We start from the raw sequence: 23770 nt of genomic DNA, 5'->3' as shown, positions 1-23770 counted from the left end.
CATCATAGAAAACCTGGTGTCCTGTTGTCAAGGTATGTTTGACAGTTTCATTGGGGGAGTCCTTTTATTTGGGATGCACACTGTAACATATCTTCACTTCCTGCCATGCTACTCTCCATTATACAGTTCATCTATGAGCATATATGTATATACCTGATTACATATGTATCTTTTAATCATGTATTTAGTGTAAAAGTTGTTTTACGTCAGAACATATTTGATTATATTCAGTGAAAGAAGTCAGTCCCCCCAAATAATTTATCTTATGCCTCTTTATCATTCATTGCAAGACCAGATAACAGTCATGGTTTTGATCAATATTTGTTTAAGTAGCAATACCTATTTCATTTTTAAAGAAAACATGACATTGAACAAGGGATCATTCTAAAGAATATATAAAGTACTCAAATGACAGCTCAAGGCGCAAGGATAAAGTGCCATGGTATTTGAATTTGTCCACCAAGTAAAGGCTCCTGTGTTCCACAATAGCAAGGCAGCAGGTGCATTGGACTGTCCCCTGGCCTCTTTCTGTGCTTTCCCTAAATTAAATTGCCCCCTGCCTCCACCCCACTTCTCCCACACCCCGTTGAATAACCACCTGGAGTTCGCTGGTTTCTAATGGGTGGTTTTTGGTGAGATGGCCATGTCTTTTAATAAGATGGAAATCTGCAGGTAGGTGTGTTGGTCTTGAATGCTCTTGGTCCTATTGACTGTACATATGTATTGTTGGATAAAAAGTGATGGATCTATCAATGATGGTCCCCTGTGTGATGTGCAGTGCTAGAGGAACCCTTTCCTGACCTTGATATTTGATTCTGCGCCTAGCATCTTGAGAGTTATTGAGGTGACCTACAGAAATGGTTACGTATTTCTCATGTTACAAGCGAGATCTCAACCATGAGGTGACAGTTTAAAAGGAATACTACTGCCTTGGATTTAAAATTTTTTTTTAAAAAAGTTCATCTTCCTGCTGGTAATCTGAAAACGAGACTAACGTGACAAAATTCAGTATGTGGTATTTTTTAACCAATCTTCTGCTTAGGTAATTTAAGTGACAGTTCAGGCAAGCTGTTATTTCCAGCTCAAAATGAGATGAATGAAAGACTAAAAATTCAATTTATCTCGCAATTACACTTTGTAATTACAGTCATGTTGTACAACTAACTTTATTTTTGCAATACAGTACATTTCATCCTGTAGTTCACCTGCTCTAAGCACTGAAAAGTTTTTAGAGTAATGTTGTAGCTACACTCTAAAGCCAAATACAGCATGTAATTACAGTGCAAGGGGAAAAAAACTTGTTTTTATATACATGCTTGAGTTTTAAACAATACATAAAATAGAAAAGTAGCATATCCTGAAAAATGCAGCTATCTCTGGGGTTTGGGGAAAGGTTTTATAAAAAGTGGTGCATTTTCACTGAAGCAACTAATTGTCAATACAACTGGGCACTTGTTTCCAGCACCCAATTTCATAGACTGTCAGGTAAAAATCCAATTTTAAGATTTATAATGCTACCAGGTTTTACCAAAAGAACAAAGAAAAAAAACATTAGACATAAGTTGGAAGGGACCCAGCGGAATCTTCTGTTTTAACCAATGAGAATCAATGTGCAGGAAGGTCATGAGAGTTTTTAAATCTAAGCAATTAATTACATACATAATAAATACTGAACATTTTCCTCCTGATTCTCAAAGAGCTTCATAAGAAAAATACATTCTTGAGCAACATTTTGATTTAAATGCCAAGTAGAAAATGCAGGTGTACCTAAATTGAGAATTTCTGTGACAGACTTCTCTAATGAGGGTATCTTACTGTTATTCAGACACAGACTTCTTTTGTCACAAGTCAACAGGTCCAAAGGCTTCCACTAAAGATTCCACCACTGACAAGCCTTAAGTAGCTGCCCAAGGCACACGCTCTGAGTCTCAGAAACTCAGCTGGCAGTGTTAGAACCGGGAAATGATTGTATCCAATTAGAGTTTTTGTATAAAACTTTGCCCAACTTTCCAAGTATTTCTTTAACTTTCTGTAGAGGACTTCAAATTGGGTAATTTCATTAACTGTTGAAGCTCTAGAATTTGTCTGAACATTTAGAACAATATTGCTTATGTATTGTAATTTATTTCAATGTTGTAAGTATTCCAATTTTTTAAAAAATATAAATGCAACCAGATTGAACCAGTATAGTCCCGAATAGCGACCATTTATCTTGTTCCATTGAACAGAAGCAGTTGACAGTGTTTTCACTGTCGTTCAAGCTGCCTTATTCAGTCTTCTCTAGGGACAGTTAGCATTTACATTGTGTCGTGATTCTGGATGTTCAGCTCTCCCAAACTAGCTTTTAAGCAATTTTAATTATAGGTTCTTCATTCTTTCATTCTATACATGACCATCATTATCCTGGTGTCAGAAATATGAGAGCTTGTTTGATTATAACTAGTGAACCAATGCTTATTAAAAGCTTGTGCAGCTAATATTAAAGACAAAACCACTCTTCCAATATGCAATTTTAGAGTACCATTTTTCAGTATAATACTTAACACCTACAGTAGTTATATGTAATCTTCAGTACATAATTTTATGATGGATTATATTTGAATAGGTATGAAGCTTAAGAATATCAAAAAGTGGGCAAAACCAAGGCTATAACTCATAATTCTAACAAGTCAATCTGCATACACTGAAAAGAATTTTAGTTAATATTAGGTTTTTAGTTTATATGCTCTAATTAATAAATTAAATGAACTAAAAGGAATTAAATTAATGAATTAAAAGGAATAATGACCATGATTAATTAAATATCCTTTAAGCTGATTTTTTAAAGATTTATTTGTTTCAAAGGTTGAATTGGAGACAGAGGAAAGAGGAGGGAGGAGGGAGATTAGGAGAGATTCCTAAATAAATAAAAATCATGGTTCCAAATTTCAAAAAAGCTGTCTTCAGAAAAAAAATGCTGCAAACATTTCCATTTCCAAAATATTTTTACCAAGTACTCTTTTTAGATAATTTGGTTAGTTGATGGGAAAATAACATTATTCGAAAGTGAGTTTCCATTGTATTCTGGATCTGACCCTTAGGAAAGTATTAACAGGAAATAAATTAATGTTTCTAAGTTTGTAGCTTCGAACTCTTGTTTAATATTGCTTCAATGCTACTGGCTATCTGCAACAGATTTAATATTCTATAATATATTCTATGTGCTCTCCTGGGAACCCTTTGTCCACTTTTCATTTAGTGTGTCAGGCTATTCTTTGGTTGTGTGTAAGAACTTGAACATCATTCTATTGTACAGTTTCAGCTGCAAAAAAAGCTTTTGATCAATATAGCGCTCAGAAAAATTAGACCATAAAAAGAAATGTGCTTCATAGAACGTTTTTGTCATGACTCAAACTTTACATTTAAGTGCTGAAAAGTAGAGGTCTCGGGCTCCTCTAGGCCATTAAGTATCTTCAGTGTGCTTCCGCCTGACTGTTGAGTGCAAGCTGCTATGTGAACACCTAGTTTATCCTTGAAGAAACACATTGAGTTGGAAGTTATTTAATGCACACACATAAATTCCTATATAGGTATTTCCAGTTGTAACTGAAGTGTATAAAATAATGGGGCAGAGCTAACGGCTTGATTTAGTGCTTTACTTGAGAAATATTTCTGCCTATGGTAGGAAAAGGTAGTTTAAAATATAGAAAAAAGGAAATAATAGACTTGTGATCTTCTAGGAAAAGGACTGATAAATATTACCATTTAAATTTTAAATAAAACCATGATGTAACTAATATTTCACTATATGCTTGCAAATAATTAGAATTTTTATTCTATCTTTTTGAAAGGCATACTCGCAGAAAGAATTTTCTGTATCCTAATTTATCAAATATACAGCAGCAAAGATGGCTGCATCTGGGCCAAGAGCAAGGAAATAGATTGAGGCTGACATGGCCTGCACTATTGGAGCCCTCACCTGTCTCCTAAGGTGGTCATTACCAGCAACCTGGAATCTAGAGTGAAGTTGCAACACCAAGAGGCTCCAGTGGGGGAGCCAGTGGGGTCACCAGTGGGGTCACATCGTTGTAACTGCTGCATCCACCTTAAGGGTATTGCAACCTCTTCGTCTTTACTGAGACAGTGGGGCATTCTGTTCAAAAGGGGCATGCGCCGACATTTCTCTTCAGTTAGCTAGAGGGTGTGGTAGCAGCTGTGTTCCTTGAGATCTGAATCTGTTTTTTTGACCCTTCTTGAATTTTCTTTTCTTTCTTCTTCTTTTTTTTTTTTTTTTTTTTTGCTTAGCTGTTTGTATAGAGGCCATTTTCAGAATGTGGTTTTAAGAACATTTTACATGGCTAACATTTCTCCACAATCAGTTTTCCCTGTTTCAGACTTTCTGAGTTACACTCATGTCTCACAGTAATCCTTAGGGTTATTTCCTTGTGTTTCTGCACTTTTTTTTCTCCCCTCCTTGTAAATCTATTCTAGTAATATAAAAATACAGGAGTAATTATAGTTTCTGTCATCACATTTATAGCACAAATACCTGAAAACAAAGAGTGTAGGTTTTTCAGTAGAGAAAAGGGAAAATTGTAAGAGAAAAGGGAAATTGTCATACCCAAAAATGAGTAATTGAACCCAGTACTTAATGTGTAAATGCAGTTCTTTTCAAAGATGACTCTTCACATTGCATCAATGATTTCAACTCTGCATTAAAGGTGTTTTGCTCTCCAACATAAAGAATAAATGCCTGATAATTTGCTTGTTTGTACTCAAGCTATGAAAACTTGTCAATGGTAATTTTTGTTAGCCATTCATGTGAAGTGTAGGAAGTGAAAGACATCTGTGAAATGATCATTGAGTGATGCTTCTGGGATTTCAAGTGACAGCGAGTTGGTCTTCTCTCATATAAAACAATCTCCAAGACATAAAAATTAAAAGGATACTGTAAGTGTCTCTACAGACTGGATCTCTAGTTTGAATCCTGTGTGTGTAAAATGTGGTCTATGATGGTAGAAAATGAGCTGTAATTTATGGCTGAAATAAGTGCTATTTCATCAATGTGTTCCATTTTTCAACAATAGTGCATAAAGTAGTTCTCATTATAAATGAAGCTCATCATTATGGTACATAATAAAAATCAGAACATGAGTCTTCTGATGATAGAAATAAAATGAAACATTTCTAGCTCACCGAAAATGAAATTGAGAAAATGCACACATCTTAAAAAAAGAGTTCTATATATTTCTTTCAAAGACTGACCCAAAGATCTACTAAATTATATAGATTTACATGTAAATATGTAGGGGAGGTGGGTCTCAGGACGGGGCGTCTCATGCCTGGATTCCGGACGGCCGCCATGGGCACATGGTGAGCCGTCCTCCCCGGGCCTGCTGGGTTTCGGGGGCCGCTTCCTTCGGGGTGAGTAGACCGAGGGGGGAGGCCTCCGGGACTGGGCAGGTCCGGCACCCAGCCACCGCCCTCATTGGGCGGTGAAGGGGATTTGGGAGGGGCGCGACCTTGGGCCTGGGAATTTTAAACCTCCAGCTGCCTCCTGGCAGCTGGTGGGTCTCAGGACGGGGCGTCTCATGCCTGGATTCCGGACGGCCGCCATGGGCACATGGTGAGCCGTCCTCCCCGGGCCTGCTGGGTTTCGGGGGCCGCTTCCTTCGGGGTGAGTAGACCGAGGGGGGGAGGCCTCCGGGACTGGGCAGGTCCGGCACCCAGCCACCGCCCTCATTGGGCGGTGAAGGGGATTTGGGAGGGGCGCGACCTTGGGCCTGGGAATTTTAAACCTCCAGCTGCCTCCTGGCAGCTGGTGGGTCTCAGGACGGGGCGTCTCATGCCTGGATTCCGGACGGCCGCCATGGGCACATGGTGAGCCGTCCTCCCCGGGCCTGCTGGGTTTCGGGGGCCGCTTCCTTCGGGGTGAGTAGACCGAGGGGGGGAGGCCTCCGGGACTGGGCAGGTCCGGCACCCAGCCACCGCCCTCATTGGGCGGTGAAGGGGATTTGGGAGGGGCGCGACCTTGGGCCTGGGAATTTTAAACCTCCAGCTGCCTCCTGGCAGCTGGTGGGTCTCAGGACGGGGCGTCTCATGCCTGGATTCCGGACGGCCGCCATGGGCACATGGTGAGCCGTCCTCCCCGGGCCTGCTGGGTTTCGGGGGCCGCTTCCTTCGGGGTGAGTAGACCGAGGGGGGGAGGCCTCCGGGACTGGGCAGGTCCGGCACCCAGCCACCGCCCTCATTGGGCGGTGAAGGGGATTTGGGAGGGGCGCGACCTTGGGCCTGGGAATTTTAAACCTCCAGCTGCCTCCTGGCAGCTGGTGGGTCTCAGGACGGGGCGTCTCATGCCTGGATTCCGGACGGCCGCCATGGGCACATGGTGAGCCGTCCTCCCCGGGCCTGCTGGGTTTCGGGGGCCGCTTCCTTCGGGGTGAGTAGACCGAGGGGGGGAGGCCTCCGGGACTGGGCAGGTCCGGCACCCAGCCACCGCCCTCATTGGGCGGTGAAGGGGATTTGGGAGGGGCGCGACCTTGGGCCTGGGAATTTTAAACCTCCAGCTGCCTCCTGGCAGCTGGTGGGTCTCAGGACGGGGCGTCTCATGCCTGGATTCCGGACGGCCGCCATGGGCACATGGTGAGCCGTCCTCCCCGGGCCTGCTGGGTTTCGGGGGCCGCTTCCTTCGGGGTGAGTAGACCGAGGGGGGGAGGCCTCCGGGACTGGGCAGGTCCGGCACCCAGCCACCGCCCTCATTGGGCGGTGAAGGGGATTTGGGAGGGGCGCGACCTTGGGCCTGGGAATTTTAAACCTCCAGCTGCCTCCTGGCAGCTGGTGGGTCTCAGGACGGGGCGTCTCATGCCTGGATTCCGGACGGCCGCCATGGGCACATGGTGAGCCGTCCTCCCCGGGCCTGCTGGGTTTCGGGGGCCGCTTCCTTCGGGGTGAGTAGACCGAGGGGGGGAGGCCTCCGGGACTGGGCAGGTCCGGCACCCAGCCACCGCCCTCATTGGGCGGTGAAGGGGATTTGGGAGGGGCGCGACCTTGGGCCTGGGAATTTTAAACCTCCAGCTGCCTCCTGGCAGCTGGTGGGTCTCAGGACGGGGCGTCTCATGCCTGGATTCCGGACGGCCGCCATGGGCACATGGTGAGCCGTCCTCCCCGGGCCTGCTGGGTTTCGGGGGCCGCTTCCTTCGGGGTGAGTAGACCGAGGGGGGGAGGCCTCCGGGACTGGGCAGGTCCGGCACCCAGCCACCGCCCTCATTGGGCGGTGAAGGGGATTTGGGAGGGGCGCGACCTTGGGCCTGGGAATTTTAAACCTCCAGCTGCCTCCTGGCAGCTGGTGGGTCTCAGGACGGGGCGTCTCATGCCTGGATTCCGGACGGCCGCCATGGGCACATGGTGAGCCGTCCTCCCCGGGCCTGCTGGGTTTCGGGGGCCGCTTCCTTCGGGGTGAGTAGACCGAGGGGGGGAGGCCTCCGGGACTGGGCAGGTCCGGCACCCAGCCACCGCCCTCATTGGGCGGTGAAGGGGATTTGGGAGGGGCGCGACCTTGGGCCTGGGAATTTTAAACCTCCAGCTGCCTCCTGGCAGCTGGTGGGTCTCAGGACGGGGCGTCTCATGCCTGGATTCCGGACGGCCGCCATGGGCACATGGTGAGCCGTCCTCCCCGGGCCTGCTGGGTTTCGGGGGCCGCTTCCTTCGGGGTGAGTAGACCGAGGGGGGGAGGCCTCCGGGACTGGGCAGGTCCGGCACCCAGCCACCGCCCTCATTGGGCGGTGAAGGGGATTTGGGAGGGGCGCGACCTTGGGCCTGGGAATTTTAAACCTCCAGCTGCCTCCTGGCAGCTGGTGGGTCTCAGGACGGGGCGTCTCATGCCTGGATTCCGGACGGCCGCCATGGGCACATGGTGAGCCGTCCTCCCCGGGCCTGCTGGGTTTCGGGGGCCGCTTCCTTCGGGGTGAGTAGACCGAGGGGGGGAGGCCTCCGGGACTGGGCAGGTCCGGCACCCAGCCACCGCCCTCATTGGGCGGTGAAGGGGATTTGGGAGGGGCGCGACCTTGGGCCTGGGAATTTTAAACCTCCAGCTGCCTCCTGGCAGCTGGTGGGTCTCAGGACGGGGCGTCTCATGCCTGGATTCCGGACGGCCGCCATGGGCACATGGTGAGCCGTCCTCCCCGGGCCTGCTGGGTTTCGGGGGCCGCTTCCTTCGGGGTGAGTAGACCGAGGGGGGGAGGCCTCCGGGACTGGGCAGGTCCGGCACCCAGCCACCGCCCTCATTGGGCGGTGAAGGGGATTTGGGAGGGGCGCGACCTTGGGCCTGGGAATTTTAAACCTCCAGCTGCCTCCTGGCAGCTGGTGGGTCTCAGGACGGGGCGTCTCATGCCTGGATTCCGGACGGCCGCCATGGGCACATGGTGAGCCGTCCTCCCCGGGCGGCCAGTGCGCCATTGGTGCCAGGCTCCGCCTGCTGGCCGCCCGGCTGGGGAGCTCTGGGGATTTGGTTCTTTGAGTTGCTGCTTAATTAGCTCCAGGTTGAACCCATTGTGCTTCTTGGACCTGAAAGAGGCAGTAACTCTTCCTTAGCAAAACTTGTAATCACTAATAATTCTGAGCACCAAATACCAGTCATGCAGAAGCTATGGCTTGGGGCTTGCCCTGCACAAGTAGCTCCAACAGTTGGCCAATGTGTCAACTGGTAATGGAACAGAGTAGATTAGGCACGACTGAGCAAACCTTAGCCCACAAGTAAAACTAGAAACCAGGAGGGAGCAGAGGTCATGCCGAGCTAGGCTCTTGTACCTGCTGGTCTGTGGGAGCCTGGGACGCTGAGTCACAGTGTCTAAGGCAGAGTTCGGGACAGGGGAGGGGTTATGCCAAGCTGAGTCAGAGCATCCATTGGCAGGCATGTGATCTATGCCTGGGAACGGACCCGGTTGGGGAGCAAAGGGGACAACCCTAGCTGGGCTGAGGTTCCCACCAAGAGGCGCGTGGCCTGGAAGGGGGCTGCGTTCTGATCTGGAAACAGTTGTAGTCTCCCTTGGCACAAGTGTGGACTGGGATTGGATGCACCGAACTGGGCCGGACCCCGACTCCCCCTGGTGTTCTGGAGGACCAGGGCAGATGTGGGATGGACTAGGCAGGGTCTCAAACCCCTACTGAGCCATGTGTGAGCCATACGTGGGTATGGGCAAACCATGTCTGGGCTGGAACATCCAACAGCAAGCACCAGATTGGGTTGAAGGCCAGTCAGGAAAAGCCACAGTTCCTGCTATGACAGGAGGTGGACTGAGTAGGGTTGGCTCATGGACCCACTGGTAAGCGTGAAACCTGGCATTGGGAGAGGTTCTGATGGAGGAGCCTGGGCAACTCCTCTGGCAGGACACAGACCCAGCAGGTAAACGCAAGAAACATGATAGGAAACAGCCCAGAAAAGGCCATGGAAACCTACCCACTGGCATACAGTTGGCAGACGTGGGGGCAAGACCAGGCTGAATCTGTCCACATCATCCACTGGCAAATCCAGGCACCAGTGTGGGTCGACCCAGGGTCGGTCGCAACACAGACTAGTGCACATTATGGAATGCCGAGGTGAGGTTGCCTGTACCAGAAGGGACCGCAGCGCCCAACCAGCCTGAGAACAAGAAAGGAAGTGGGCAGAGCTGGCAGGGGAATAAGGGAGGGTTCCTTTGCTGGACAGCTACTTCCGCAGGAGAGCATGGGCTGGGATGGGGGCAGACCAGACTAGGCAGAGCTACCACACCTGTGCGCCTCATGTGGACTAGATCAGGGAAAAGCCAGGCTGGGCGGATTATTCCTACTGGTGCAAACAAAATTAAAGTGGGCGAGGTTTGTTTGGGCAGCATCAACTGGAATCTGGGAGTGGGAGAGGCCTGGGAGGGAAATAGTGGGCTCATCCCTCTTGGGTTACCACTTCCACGGGAGGACATAAAACTAAGACAGCGGCTGGGGTGGAATGGGATGTGGGACAGACTGGATTACTGCTACACTTACTGGCAAACCAGGGTAGGGGGTGGGCCTGGTTGGGGTTATTGTGGGTCGCTCCAACCTAGGCTACAGCTCCCGCTGGTTTATGTGAGGGCCAAGTATGTGCTGGGCAGAACCAGACTGGACTGCAACACCCATTGGCTCCAGTGGAAGACGGGAGTGAACACAGAACCAACCCAGGAATTGCAACCACCAGCTGATTGGAGCGATCTATATGTAGGGGAAACAATTGATTATACAGTTATATACTCATAGCCATTTTGTTTTAGACAACTTTTATGCATATCAGCAACTTAACTCACTACTTATATATATGCTGACATATTTGAAAGTTCACAGATAAATTAATATATAAATTTATTTTGAGGTAAAAATGTTGCATGTGCATACTTTCCTGTATAAAGATTTTCATGATTATTAAAAAAAAATTATCCCATACAGTGGGGCATTCAATGTCTTATTGACTATTCCCCCTAAATCTATTTTCAGTCACAATTTATGCTTTTTTTTACACATTCATGCATATGTTCAAAAGAAATAACTTTATCTACAAGATATCCATTAGAAATCAGTACTTTAAATGAAGTAGAAAATGTCTGTCTTCCTGGCTTTGAACTAAGCTTAGCTGTGCAAATGCTGTCGAGTGCAAGAAGACATCTGGCATCTCCAGTTTTTTATGAAAAATACTAGACAGTCCAGTTTCCCTAGAAATGGTTAAAAAAGTGTGATAAATTACTGTGTGTGTGTGCATGTGTGTATGTATGTATGTGTTTGCAAGAAAGATTTACAGAAAGATAAAATGTAATCTGTTAATTAAATCAATCCTTTAATATAACAAATTTGATATGGGGGAATCTGATTTTAAGCAATGTATGTTTGAAAAGGTCTTATTATCAGATGCTTCTCCCTGACAATGGGTATCACTTGATCATTGCCTGTAAAGATTTACCATAAAAAAATAAATACAGGGAGTATCAGGAATAAAAGTATCACCATAATTAATAGAACTTCAGAGAAAACATGGAGCATGTTATTTGTTAAATACTTATGTACTATGGATCAAACAAACATAGACACTGATTTCAAATATACTTTGGAGTAGTATTCACTATAATCACATACAAGCTCTGAAATCATAAGAGAAGTATACACAGTTTATATCTTAAGAATCCTTCATAGTCAAGCTAAATATGTATGAATATAAATTTGAGTTAAATATAATTTTACTCATAGAAAATAAAGAGGGGAGAAGTGGTCTGAAGAAGCTATATCTTCAAAAAACGTGAAGTTTTGAAATGTTACTGAGAAATTGTTTTGAGGATGAACATGACACTTGTAGAATATGAGAAATCCAAGCTTTGTCATGTTAGTATATTTTTAAGACATTATTTTATGTGCAGAAGTATATGATTTTTATAATCTTTTCATTGGATTAAAGAAAATTTGGGAAGAAATGTTACTGCCTCAGTATACCCAGTCAATAGCAAAAGAGGTACCAGTTTAGTTGCCAGTTAGGATGCCTTTGTCTCATATTAGGCACTTCAGTTGATGGACAGCTTTGGCTCGTAATTCCAACTTCATGTCAGCGCAGACTCCAGGAAACATCAGGCGGTAGGATGCCTGCCTCCCTTGTGACAGACCTGGATTGAGTTCTGAGCTTCTGATGGTAGGGGCAAGTGAATTGTGACTCATCAGATGGATCAAGCCTGTGTGTGTCTGTCTCTTTCTCTGTCTCCTATGCTATCCACCACCATCCCCATCTTGTATCTCACTGCCTCTGATAGCTCCTGTTTCTTTTCTAATTCTAAGATTGACATTCATTTTTAACATCTGTGATTCTTTCTCATAATAAAACAATATTCCCCAAGGTGTAATTATAGTTACACAAAATTGAAAAACTGAGATTAAAACAATGTTTTTCTGTGAAGTATGTGGACAGCAAAAATAATTACATGATTGTCATGTAGGTTTCAGAAATACTGAGTCATACAGATAAATATCTTATAAAATCTAATGTTTTAAAAGCAAACATTCATCTTTAGAAGTAGACTGTACCATCTTATTTTTGTTCATATCACCTTTTTTATTTAAAAAATCACCTATTCAAAGAAATAGTGAGACACAGAAATCTTCCATTTGCTGCTCCATTAGCCAAACTGATAGTACATCCAGGGACAGGTCAGGCTGAACCTGGAACCTGGAGCTTCAGGCTTGTCTCTAAATGGGTTACAAGGGAATGAAACACTTGGGACAACCTTTGCTGCTCTCCCAGGAGTATTAGCAGATTGCTGGATCAGAAGTATAACAGCTGGGTCGTGAACCAGACGTCACATGGAATGCAATGTTATTTTTAGAGTTCAACACATACTGTTTAAAAGCATGTCATTTATATCAATTTTGACTATCTGAAAATATCTCAAGAGCACAGAAATCAAAGTGAAATGAATGCTAAAGGCGAATGTTAACCAATGAAATCCGAATGTCAGGAATGTATCAGTTCCACCCTTACCCAAGTACTGTTTCTGTGATGTCAAAAGTACCTATACCAATCCATAAAAATTTATAATTTCACTCTCTCCTCAATAACTTTCAGCAAATTTTTATACATAAATTTAAATGATGCTTATAGAACAAGGTAGGGTCTGCAGAAAAGCAATATTTAAAAAATGATTTGTATTTTTGAAAGAATAACATGGAGATGGAGGTAGGGAAAGGGAAGAGAGACGCCCTCTATCCACCAGTTCACTCCCCAAGTGGTCGCAATGTCCCAAGCTGGGCCAAGTGAAAGCCAGGAATCTAGAGTTTCTTCTCAATCCCCCACTTGGCTGCAAGAGCCCAAGTGTTTGGCCCATCCTCTGCTGCTTTCCTAAACCCATTAGCAGGCACTGGATTATAAGTGGACCAATCAGGTCTCCAGTTGGCACCCATGAAGGATAATGGCATGGCTTTATCTACTGTATAACAGCACTACCCCCAACCCCCAGCGTGTTTCTACCTCTGTGAATTCAATCAATTTACAATGCAACAGTATCATATACCTCCTCAGCAATGACAGGAGTTTACATATATTTTTAGCAGATGTTGGGTCTCATTTTCAAAACAATACATGCTAATACTTCTGAGAACCCGAGCACTGAGACTTCCCTAATGTAAGAACTTCACGTGTGTCAGCTGATATTTCACTGACATCACTAGGCACAGAATTTGTAGCTGTGAATTTGGTATAAACATTGGTATTTCAGGATAAAGAATAAAGCAGTGCTTTAATTTGGGACTTTTATCCCATGAAATTATTTAAAGACTAGCAGAACAAAGATTCTAAATTGAAATAGGAAGCTGAGTTTGCTATGCCGCCAGATTTCCCCATAAGACATTTTTGCAGCTTTGGAAGCTGTATGGTACAAGGATAAAGTGAAACTAACACTGTCCTCCAGAAAGCAGACCTCTGGGGGACCCACTGTAATGATGTTTAATTTCATTACCCTCTAGAATATGAGCCATGTAAAAATGAAAGATTTATGTCTTATCTGGACAGAACAGATTAGAAGAACTTTAACAAGTACAGCCTCGATTAAACAAAGCTTCTGATCTTTCCATTGCATAAGTGTCTGTAAAAAGAGGAAATTTTCAAGTGAAGAAAATTAAATTAGTAAACTCAAATAAGCTTTTAAGATTAATACCTATTAGTACATATGTATACCTTGATTAAAATTATTATAAGCATTAAATATCCAGTACACAGAAAAATTTAACAGTAATGTTTAGTACTTTATGTCAAACTTAAAAACTGAAGTATGGGCCCAGTTTAGTGGCCTAGTGGCTCTAGTCCTCGCCTTGAACGCGCCAGGATCTCATATGGTTGCCAGTTCTAATCCCAGCAGCTTCACTTCTCATCCAGCTCCCTGCTTGTAGCCTGGGAGAAAGAGGTCGAGGATGGCCCAAAGCTTTGGGATCTTGCACTCACGTGGGAGACCTGAAGGAAGCTCCAGGCTCCTGGCTTTGACGCAGCACTGGCTGTTGTTGTCACTTGGGGAGTGAATCGTCAGACAAAAGATCTTCCACTCTCTGTCCTCTACTCTGTATGTCTGATTTTGCAATGAAAAGGAAAAAGAAAACCTGAAATAGAAGCATAATTATTTTAAATTATATTTTTCTATCTTTAACGAAACAAGACACAATAAAGACAAAGCAAAGAAGTGATGGTAGAGACACCTTCATTTTAAAATATGAATTTATTAATATTAATGTATATTGTATGGCCAAAAAACAAAGCTAGGGGTATTAAAGATTAACAATAGAAGATAATACACATTAGTGAAAAGTGATTTCAATATTTTGGTATGGATATTTAATATTGATGTCTAATGATTTTAATTGAATTCATAAATAGAATATAAGAATGATATAGCATGACAAAAATATACTCCAACTTAAAATTGAATGCACAAGCTTGTGAAATGCCTACAGCAACAAGCAAAGTATATATGTATATATGATAATTTAACAGCACATCATGAAAATAATCTTTAAATGAACAGCACGTGCCACTCTGGGGTGATTTCACGTACTGGGCTTTTATAAGTCATACTCTGTAAACATTCTTCTATACCCTGGAATTCATGCCCATTACTATCTATGGAGAGTGCTTTGGGGGCTGCATAGGAGGCATAGGACATGGAGCTGTAAAGTCTGTTAGAAACCCTAGCATCAAAAAGTAAGAATGGTATCTTGTACTCTTTGAACTCGTAGCATAGACACTAACTTGCCGTAATGGTTGACAAAGCTCACCAGCAGAGCAGTTTGAGACTTTTTTGTAAAAATATACCCTTAATAGCATAATTTCTAATTATCATTAATAGTCTACTACACCATCTTGTGTATTTATAGGAAAGCCAGTTTATTGTTTCATTCTCAGTAACCCTATCTTTGTATTAACATTTTTTTTTTTCCTTTCCCTCATGCACAAAGACAAGGGTAAAAGAACAAAATGACAGGTTTCGTAACACTAAGTTCTGCATGGTATTACAGTTCAAGGTGCAATGGCGTCTTTCCCTGAATGGATTACTATATTACACAAGTTCTCACAGTATGGCCATATTTATCATGAAATATTTTTTTAAATTTCTCTATATTTGAGCAAACCAACACAAAAAACAACAGTATGAACATCACATTTGTTCTAAGTTTGCAAAATAGTATGAAACAAAAATTACAGTATTTGCTTAGAGTAACTCGTCAAAGTCACTTTCTGCTCCCCGGAGTCAGAAGTCTTTGCTCTGCAGAATTTGACTAAAATCAGTATGCAGAAAGTCATTGGAGTCGCAGGAGCTGCACTTGAACGGGGAAGCAATTCACAGGGAGGGAGGTAGAGAAATTGAACACAACAAAGAGGTAGAAGTGGAAAGGCAAAGACTCTGGTCAATGCAATTCAGAAGAAATTCAACATTTATGACAGGGTCTGTCAGTAATGGCCAGCAACTTAACCTTTTCAGAATTTGAGGAAGAGAAAATTTAAATATCTGTTGGTCAAAAGAGCCAACTGGTTTCCAGATGTAGAACAAGCACAATTTCTTTTCTGTAGCATCCACATGTGGATGAGATTGATCTATTTGATAGCCTAAGATATAAATCTGTAACATTAATATTTTCATAAACATCACTATTGAAGGCCTGTAATCTGCCTGGAATACATAATTTATTTGGGCAATCTACAAATCAGAACAAGCTAACAATCTATGAATAAGTGTTCCATGTGTTCTGCAATTGTTTTTACTGTTTTTGTATTCATAATGCTGTTGCAGTTTAATCTTTCTAGGGAAAATTATCCTGCTGAACGTCCAGGAAAGAGGATTCAACTGATCTGAATTGATAGTAATTTTCTAAAAACACTTCTGTAGTAAGCTTTAATGGCATGATTGACAGAAGTGAACTTTGCAATGCTTTATTACTATAAAATATTTCACTCAAAACTGAATTAGTCACCATCATTCCCAATACAGTAATACAATCACGTCGGAGTAATTCCACATTTCTCACTGTGCAGAATCAGGAGTTCAGTTTCAGGCAATGCCAAAAATCAACTGGCTCATTGACAGTCTTAAACTAAGGCATGTGATAGCTCTTTGCCTACTATAAAAAATATATATAGTACTCTTCTGAGAACTGCATTTGCTGGAGAAAGTTTTAATTACTTTGAGTCAGATTTTCAATGTATTTACAAATGATGCCAAGGAAATAAAATGATGACTAAGTCTATGATGTCAGCATTTATTGTACATCTTTTCCTTCTGATGAACCCATTTTTCTTATAAACCTTAATGTTCCTTGTTAAATAATGAACAAAATGTACTTTCATTAAAAAATACTGAAGTTGATTTTTATATTTCAGTAAAGAACATGTGCAGTCGAGCCAGTGTTGTGGCTCATGTGTTAAGCTGCCACCTACTGCATCAACATCACATATGGGTGCCAGTTTGTGTCCTGGCTGCTCCACTTCTGATCCAGATTATTGCTAATATGCTCAGGAAAGGAGCAGATGATGGCCCTAACATTGTGGCCTCTGCACCCATGCAGGACACATGGATGAAATTCCTGGTTTGACTTATTTTACCTGTCTGTAAAAATTAATTGTAAATACAAAAGAAACTATTTGCTAAAAGCTTCATATGATGGCAAGAAAGGAAGGAAACTTTAACAGTTAGTGCAGTATTCTTGCAAAAGCATCAAAACATACAACCTGAAACACAAACTGAACGTACTATTACTAAATTTCAGCTATAGATAATAATTCAGGAATTTAGCTACAGTAAGATGATACTTTATTTGTTGATAATTAGATGTAATAAGGTGGATACATTTCAGAATTATAGCTTAGTATTTTAAAATGTATTTAAAAGGCAGTAAGATGGAGAAGGGAAGATTCTTCATCTGCTGATGCATTCCCCAAATGAATGTAACATGTGGGGCTCGGTATGAGCAGCGAGAATCCATGGCCCATCTGGGCCTCCCACATGGTGACAGGGCCCAGCACTTGGGTCATCTTTCAAGGCCTTCTCTGGGGAGTTAGTAATAAGCTGAGCTGGAAGCAGAGCATCCAGGTTTAGAACCAACACTCTGATTACTGCTACTAGCAGAAGCTTAGCTCACTAGGACATACACTGACACCTACATTTTATAAGCATAGAGATGAAAGGTGTTCACTTTCCATTCTCAACCAGTTTTCTTCCATGTCATGATTTATTTTGTTTCCATTCTCAAAACATTTTCTTTTACATTTCTATTTGGAGATTATTTCCTAGAAAATTTCCCTGTCAAACATGATTGCTATGCTGATTTCTATAACTGTAAAGATTTCCAGTAAGTGAAATCATGTAACATATTTTTATCTCATATTTGCTATCAAAGTCACTCTTGTTCAGTTTTTTATGCTGTTGATGTAACCAAGCTTTATCTTTTGCGTTATTATATTCCTTTGAATACACATTTTGGAAAATCTTGTCTGCTGTTCACTGGCATTTGAATTGCTTTAAGATTTACTTTGTCTTTAATCATGTTTTGTTGAGCATTACTATTTTGAGAATCTCTTCTGGCTCATAAACAATGATTTCCCTTGAATAAATAACAGTTGAATTACGAACTTTAAGAACTGTCCACATTAATATATTTGCCAAAACATTTTCCCAGGTGGCTGTTTCAATTTCCAGGAGTACAAACAATATGTGACTTTCAATTGATCTACATAATTAACTGTTACTTGATGTCAGGGTTTTCTGCTTCAGCAATTCTGGTTGCTATGTTGTAGAAATTTTTTTGTGAGTGGAACTGATTTAAAATCTTCTGATAATTCATGTTATTCATCATGTGATCTTGAAATAATTAAGAAATATCTTTTTCACATTTAATGTGTAGGTACTTTAAAATCAGTACCATATTTTTACCTTTTCTATCCTAAAATTGTGAAGGTATTTTTAATGTTAGCTAGAGGAGGTCTTTTTAAATTACTGTTTATATTTGTGTACCTGATCTTTTTGTAGTTGTTTGAATTAACTTGTTTAGTGTGAGATAGATGCTAAGTAGTAGATCATGTTAAGATACTGTATTTAGAATATGCATTATTTGAATGAATTACTGTGAATTCTGTAGAAGCAGAGGAAGAGAATTCTGACCTAGAGTGAAAAATAAGAGTGTCTTTGGGAAGAAAAAAGACAGAAATAAGATACTGAACCATAAAGGAGTGATGGCATGATGGCACAGTGATAAAAAACAAAACTGGGCCCACAAGTAATAATTTTTAGAAACTTGACTGCATTCCAGAAGTTTGGTTATACATATAAGCTCCCTGTGTTACTGACTCTCCATAAAGTACAGTCACCTGTTATTGGAATTTGTTCTGAGAAATGTACTTGCATAAAGTAAGATAGCTTTGACGTCACTAGGAAGTAGAATCTTGACGTAACTTGTTGGTCAATATATTGTTTATATTTATACTTTGGGGAATGTTCTTATTACATGTATTATATACACATGTATTATATCTGGACTGAGTTCTCTATTTCAGTTGTATATCATTGCTCAATCAAAACTGTCTACTGTAACAGAACTTAGTTTCAAAAATACCTCAGGAAGTTTATATTAGATGTGAAAACAAGTGAATTTTCTTAAGTCATGCCTGTGGCATGGCAGGTGCATGATCTATAATCATATTTCATTACATAAACATCTGACTCAGTTTTATTCTGCAACCTCAGCTGCTGCAACTAAATGACAATTTACACAAAGATTTGAAATGAAAAGGTCGTCCTCTCCAATCGGCCTCACTTCATAATTCCCAACTCTATAAAAAGAGCATTTCAGAAACATTCATTTGTGCAGATGTTTAAAAGGAAGGCTATACGCTCTGAAATCATTGCCATTCTACTCATGAAGCAAAAAGCTCAACATTTGTTTAAGATCAGAATAACCCAAATGTTTTCTGTCAGAACAGAGAATAATGTATTAGGCATTTATTTAATTGTCCACTTGTGAAAATCGATGGCAGACTGTAGAGCTGAATGTCAGTCGTGGAAGAGGTGGTGCCATATGAAAGGGATGCTAAAATAAAAACACTTTCTAAGATTTTTGGATACTGAAGTGGCGCTAAAAAAAACTATTCTAAGCTGAAAAGATTAAAGCATAGTATGCATATTTACACATGCCAGGACTTTGCTGTTTAATGTAATTTTATATTCCAAATTATACTTTGATAAAGAGATATTATATACTATGAAATGAGTGTTCATAAAACATAAGCCAGGGCAAATGAACTAATAACCTGTGGTGATACATATTGGGGAGAAATGCATGATTCAAGCAAAGTTGTGATTCTCAAATATTCCATTATGTTTTCCACTTTTTTGTTTCACATTCCTTTTTCAAAGTTTAGCAGTTTTAAAAATCTCTTCATTATTTATTATTATTATTATTACTATACAGTTCCATAGGCTCCTGGGATTTCCCTTAGAGTAATAGCAAAGTGGAGAAGGAAGCTTAGAGAGCTCCCAAAAACACTGTCACTGTAGTTTACCAAACCATGAAATCTCATTCCAGTGCTTTGGATTGGTGATCATGTACAGCACTGACATACTGTTATTAAAATTCAGAGCTTACAGGTGGGTTCAGTCTAGGGGACACGAAGTTGGACAAATGTATAAGCACATATATGTACCATGGTAGTATCATGTAGAGTAGGTTAAGTGTCCTGTCATTCTTCCTCATTTATCTCACCATTACCCCTCACTCTGAACAGTATTTTTGTTGTCCCTACAGATTTGCCTTTTCTATGTGTAAAGTGGTTATGAGTCTGATAGGTAGCCTTTTTGTAATCACTTACTTTTCTTGATTGCATTTAATAGTCCTCTTTCACTCTTTTATGGCTACATAGCTCATTCATTTTTAGTATTGGTTAAAATTTCACCATGTTGGTATACCATGGTTTGTTTACCTTGGCACCTGTTGAAAACCTTTCTCATTGCTTCCATGGTTTGGCAATACGAATAAGCCAGTGATATTTGTGTATGTGGAGGTCTTTATGTGTAGACAAGTTTTAACTTACGTAAAGACAATTGACCCTATGGTAAGGATTTTGTCAATTTGGTAAGAAACCACCAAGTAATCTTACAGAATAACTGTACTATCTTGCACTGATAAATGAGAGCTTATGTTGCTTCACATGGGACTGTCTCGGTTTGGTAATTATTGGTATTTTAATTCATATTTTAATTAAAAATTATGTATTTGAATATCAAAATTACAGAGAGAGAAATGACAAAATTAGAGAAATCTTCCACTACCTAGTTCACTGCCAAATACCTACAACAGCTGAGGTTAGGTCAGGCTGAAAACTGGAACCAGGAACAACTTCCAAGTGTCTCACATGGTTGGCAAGGGGCCAAATATTGAACAATCTTCTGCTTTTCTTAAACTGTAAGCAGAGAGCTGGAACAGAAGTGGAGCAGCCAGGACTCAAAACAGCACATATTTGGGATAACAGTATTGCAGGCTGCATATTTACCAGCCGTGCTACCACACTAAACCCTAGCATATCATCTGCAGGAGCAAAGATGCATGCACTGAGTGGCATAAGTTGGAAGTGTATATTTCAGACTTTCTGGAGGTGGGGAAATGTGCAGACTTTCTTTATTGTGGGGACTGTTGCCTAATTCAAAGTTGTTGCCTTCTTGCTGTGTCCTCACATAAAGAAGAAACCAACTCGTTTTGGTCTGCTCCTCATGAGTACTAACCCACTTTACACACCCCACCATTTCAGTCTAACCAATCCCTAAGGCGTATCTCATAACATAGAAATTTTGCAGAAGGACATTCAGTACACACAAAAGCACATTATTAACATTCTATTTGCTTAATTGCTATCTGTATGTTATTTTCAGTGAGGTGTGTTTGCTCATATCTTTCGTTAGTTTTAAAAGTATTTTTTCTTGTTGAGTTTTAATGGTCTATTTCAAATAAGTCTTTTATAAAGTCTGTATATTTGATAAATACTTTTCACTTTGTAAGTTACCTTCTTAACCTTGACTGTCTTCAGTGTAGAAGACTCTCGTGTTTCTAAAGTCCACACACAGTTCATTAACTGTTTCTTTCATGGGTTGTACACTCAGTGTCATCAAAGTGCCCATTGTACCCATAGAGATTCACAGTTTAACTGCAATTACAAACAAAATGACATAGAAATGCTTCTTGGGTCTAGGAAAAACAAAAAACACAAAGCAAAGCAAAACAAAACAAAAAGACTCTAGGCCTGGCATGATGACTCAGTGCCTCAATCCTGACCTTGAACATGCCAGGATCCCATGTGGGTGCTGGTTTGTGTCCCAGCTATTCCATTCCCAGAAGAAGCTCCTGGCTACTGAGTTTGGATTGGTTCATCTCTGGTCATTGTGGCCACTTGGGTGGTGAATTAGTGGATGGAATGTCTTTCTCTCTCCTTCTCTCTGTAAATGTTTTTCCAAAATAAATAAATCTTTAAAATTCATATGATAATGTACAAATAAATTACCCTTAAATAATCCAGAATTGGATGTATCATAATACCAGATTTTATGACATGTTTTGATGAAGTTTAATCAAAATAGTCTGTTACTGGCACAAAAATTTGTGGACCAATGGAACAGATTAGAATCCCATATGAACTAGAATTACATCCTTGAGATATGAAAGTCTCTTTAGCAAATGGCATGGGGGACATTGGTTCCCTATAAGCAGAAGCATTAGACAAACCCTTCTAATTTGTACCCAAATCAGCTCAAAATGGATTAAAACTTTAATACATGAAATCATCAAATTACAAAAGGAAGATATCTGGGGAAACACTAGAATACAGTGTTGTAGTCAAAGATTTCTTGGATATGATCTCAAAAGCAGAGGCAATCATCAAAAATAAACAAATAGGTTACATAAAGCTTGTGCATGGTCAATGAAGCATTTAACCAAGAAGCAGTTGCAGAATGGGGGGAAATAGTGGTGAACCATATGTAATGGTGTGTGTGTGTACATATGTATGTACATATAAACATGGCAGAATAATAAACTCAATGACAAAATAAGATTTTTCAAGGGATAAAACATAAATGGTCAATAGAAACATGAAAATGTGATTAGAATCACATTATTGTAGTGTTTTACTTTCACTTCCCTGGTGGTTAGTTTCTGCTCATTCCAGTTGGAATGACCATCATCCAAAAACCAAATATTACCAAATATTGAGAAAGATTTGAGTAAAAAAAAAGATACTCTATCGTACCATTCATGGGGATGTGAACTAGTTTGACCATTATGGAAAACAGTAAAGGGATGCCTCAGAGATCTGGAAGTTGGTGTACCATATGACCAAATAATCCACTACTGGAAATGTACCCAAAGTGAAGATTACCAAATGAGAGCGTGTGCATTCCCTATTTGTAGCAGTCAATTCAGAGTAGTTGACATAAGGAATCAACCCAGATGTCCATTAAACTAGCAACTGAATTTTGAAAAAGGTAGTGTACACAATGGGATATTCTCAGCCAAAAAAAAAGATGAAATCCTGTCTTTTTGAAGCCACATGGTCACACAACTGGAGACCATTACACTTTGTGAAATTAGCCAGACCTGAGTAATATCATGCTTTCTCTGAATTGTGGTACCTAATACATAATGTACAAAGAAGTAATATATGTGAATGAAATTGACATCTTGATATTTGACTATTGTATATAACCCTTCTCTGAAACTTTCATATAATTGCTTAATAACTCCAGAAATTTTGGTGTATTTTGAAATTGTCATTCATTGACAAATTAAAGCATCTAGCCTTTTCCTTTCTAATTTATCTCCTCTTTCTTGATTTATTGCATTAGTTTGGGTTTGTAAAATGCTGCTGAAAGCTGACATTCTTGGCATATTCCTGAGTCTATGAAGGCATAGTTTTTCACCATTAAGGATGTTGCTGTCTTCTGGAATTTTGCAAATATTCTTCATTAAGTAGAGGACATTTTTCAATTGCAATGTTCACATTAAGAATAAAGATTTCAGCAAAATTCAGGTCATGGGTGGCTATCATAAAATGTTTGTGTATATATACACACATATATACATGATGCATCTTGCATATGAATTTACACATATAAATGTGTGTATATGTGTATTTAGTGTAAAGGTTAGAGAAACTTCACTATTTTCCTCTTTTTAGCTAGATCTACTTTCATAATATGCAATTATTTTATCTAGAACATCAAAATCAAATGTCTTTGGACAGTATAAGCAGCCCATCTGCACCCAAATCCATAATGAACTTTAAGCAAGTCATAGAGATTGATGAAAACATGCTGAAGTTCACTTCCAGAGCTCAGAGTGGTTCAGCACAGCCAAGTGGATTTAGTGGGTGCCATAGTTATTATCCCTCACAACATTTCAAGATTATTAGATGATTTTTCACTCAGACACTCAATAATTTTCCAAGAGACTCACAATAGCTTCCATATTTAATTAGCAATTATGGCTTTAGGAAGCCAAAATTAGCAACATAAATGATTTAGATAGGGGAACAATCTTCCAATTTAATTATCTTTACGTACCACAAAATAATGCTGTGCTACATAAGGATCAATTTCAAGAGTGTTTCTCACTTTTCCTGAAGACCACATGGAAGACACTGCTGCCCAACACATTATCTGTAACAGGGAAATGTAAATGAACAGGAAAATTAAATTTCCTCTCTGTGTAGTGAGTGGTAGTAATGATTAAGATG

Source organism: Ochotona curzoniae, unplaced genomic scaffold (assembly GCF_017591425.1).
Source record: "Ochotona curzoniae isolate NIBS_2020 unplaced genomic scaffold, NIBS_Ocur_1.0 scaffold_2476, whole genome shotgun sequence".
NCBI classification, from domain to species: Eukaryota; Metazoa; Chordata; class Mammalia; order Lagomorpha; family Ochotonidae; genus Ochotona; species Ochotona curzoniae.
Note: the sequence above shows the minus strand (reverse complement) of the source record.